At 42.3% G+C, this 2,957-nt stretch overlaps 1 non-coding gene across 1 annotated transcript; it reads left to right on the forward strand.

The window, feature by feature from the left end:
• The first annotated feature begins 1,837 nt into the window (after positions 1-1,837).
• TRNAI-GAU (transfer RNA isoleucine (anticodon GAU)) lies at positions 1,838-1,911 on the forward strand. Its single transcript has one exon. It is a non-coding gene; the product is annotated as a tRNA-Ile (tRNA).
• The last annotated feature ends 1,046 nt before the right edge of the window (positions 1,912-2,957 follow it).

Consider the following 2,957-nt stretch of genomic DNA (forward strand, 5'->3'; position numbering starts at 1 on the left):
GCCCGCCCGCCCCCAAATAGTGCTACAAAAGTACAACACCCATCATTCTGATCATTGCATCCTGGGGCTGCTGGGAGTTGGAGTCAATGACATCTGGGGGCCATAGGTTCTCAGTCTTTGATCTGGATAAATATTAGATAGGACTTTGTTAAATTAACACTGTTTCAGTTTTCAGGGCAAACCAGAGGCTTTGGAAAAGTGGAAAGTGCACAATGCAACACACACGCACGCACACACACGCACGCACACACACCCTTTATGCCTGCTTCCTTAGGCTTCTGGTTTGACACCATTATCCCCCCACCCGGCTGATTCTTCTTTCCTCTTCCTGAATCCTGTCACATGGACAATCCTTTGAGCAGTTTGATTCTCATGGAATCTAACATGTATTTGAGACTACCCAATATGGTCTCATTACAGTTTCTCTCTTTAAGAAATAAAAGAGCATTCTCCCCTCCCCTCCGCCGCCCAACTGGAAAACAGAGAGCATGGTTCCTCTTGTTAATTCGGGACAGTGGGAGGACAATAGAAGAACTGCATGTTGGCAAGTCTTGCTTCCTCTAGCCTCTGGATAAGAGATTTGAGTATGGTGGATATTGCCAATTCTTTCAAGATCTTCCACACTCTTTAATTGCCCTACAAATGAGAATTAAAAGAAAAGGACAAAAACAGCAAGGGTTGCCTCTGCCAAATATATTGGACTTTAGAATGTGCTGTATCATTAAGCTAAGTATGAATAATTGGTATAATGCTCAATAAATCAATTATAAATTATATGCACAAATGGAAAATTGAGAGGGAGGCAGCTAAGTGAATTAGTTCCCTTTAGTTTCTAGGAATATCTTATCTGTCTATCCCAGCGCTGCCGATCTAGCCCCATATTTCTTCCTAATATGTTTTCTCTAATCCAAATAAGAACGGTGTCTTCCATTGGCAAGTATAAAGCCAGCCTGAAGTTCCTGTTGTATTATGGTCACACAGAAGCTTGTGAGGAAATAATAAAAGATATGTAATGATGAAATGAGGGTAGAGGGAATGTCGATTTAGTTTGTGTTTAAAGGTGAGCTGCCATATCTGAACTTTCCAAAGCAAAATATGAACAAAAAACCCCACAGCTATCATTAGGAATTCACACTTATCTGAATTTTAGGATGCCATTCTCCAATGTTTACCAAAATGTATATATTAGGGGAAAGTATGCATAAAATGAATATTATTAGTAAAAATAACATACAAAGGTGCATGGGGGGGTTGCTTGCCAAAATATATTAGGAATATTGCTTGTCAAAAAATGTGTTTATTGGGAGAAATTTACACAAAAGTGTTAATAAGTTTGATATGTGCATTGTTATTTAAATGCAAATTGCTGCAAAATGTGGATAAGTGAAGAAAAATGTATTATATTACAGCAGTGAGAAACTGAGAGAAATGAAATTAAGAGTTTCATCCTTATTATGAATTGATTGTTATGTAACCTGCCCCTTTTGCAGGGTGTGACTATTAGTATGTTTCCCCCCCCCCTTTTACTGAGTTGCACTCAAATATGCAAATATTATATTGCAGTATAAAATATGCAGCACAGATCAGTGCTCATGACGTTTAATTCCTGCCCAGTGCTGCTCCAGTTCATCGTCATCGTCATTAATTGAATTTCTGTACTTCCCTTCATCCAAGGATCACAGGGCAGCTTACAATATAAGAACAAAAAAACCTCACATAGCAGCAAACAAAAACAATAACCCTGCTTTAGAAGCTACATGAAGAACAAGTTCCCACAAGAAGCTCATAGGCTCATGGGCTCCCTTGAGGTAAGACTCAAACCAATAGAATAGATTCAGCCTGGATAGCTCAGTTGGTTAGAGCATGGTGCTGATAACGCCAAGGTTGGGGGTTCAATCCCCACATGAGACAGCTGCATATTCCTATATAGCAGGGGACTGGACTAGATGATCCTCAGGGTCACCACCAACTCTGCAATTCTATGGTAAGTTACAAGAAAGGAGATTCTGAATAAATATCAGGAGGAACTTTTTGACAGTAAGCTGCTTGACAGTGGAAAGGACTCCCTCAGAAGGTGGTGGACTCTCTTTCATTGAAGGTTGGATGGCCATCTGTCATGGATGCTTTACTTGAGATTCCTACATTGTAGGGGGTCGGACTCAATGACCCTTGGGATCCGTTCTATGAGTCCATGATTCTATTTGAACATCTCAAAATCCATCATAGCAGCACTCGGAATGCCTCCTTTATATAACTCTGCTTCTGTTTTATTATGCCCCCAAATTACTCACTGTGTCTTCTTCGTTCTATTCTTTGTCGCTTGAACTCTGCTTCTTTCTTCCATTCCTGATCCAGTCCCTTTCTGGATGTCCCCTGCCGTGCCGCTGGGATCAGGCTTGGACTGGCAGGTCCAGAAGGAGGAGGAGACAGAGGAAGGCGCTGAGTTGTGGGAACCTGGGTTGGAGGAAGGGGGAGCAGAAAGCCTCAAGGGCCTGGATCAGATGGTGGGGAGCTTGGACACTGGTCAGCAGGAGGATGCAGCTTTGTTGCCCAGACCTCCCTGCCCCAATGCAAGGTGAAAAAAACCCTGTGAATGACTGGGATGAGTGGAGTGTTGAGACATCTTTGTTGTTCTGAACGCCTTGCCCTGCTCCAGAACTCCTGAATCATGACTCCTGCGCACTGTATCTGCTGCTGTTCCTACACCAGTACTTGCCTGTGTGTTTGGGGCAGGACCCAGGACAGGGAGCAGAAGTAAATGAGATATCTCTGTACATATGGGGAATGAAAACATGATAATGGTTATTATTCAGATCACACTCAACAACACATCTAAGAAATATTAACATCTCCAGATGAGACAGCAAAACCTTAGACAACCAGAGTGCCGATGAGAAAAGGGGACCTTCCTCTGCCGCATACAAAATGCTTTCAGTGAATAATTGGGAGCAGAATTG

Source organism: Podarcis muralis, chromosome 3 (assembly GCF_964188315.1).
Source record: "Podarcis muralis chromosome 3, rPodMur119.hap1.1, whole genome shotgun sequence".
Classification (NCBI taxonomy): Eukaryota; Metazoa; Chordata; class Lepidosauria; order Squamata; family Lacertidae; genus Podarcis; species Podarcis muralis.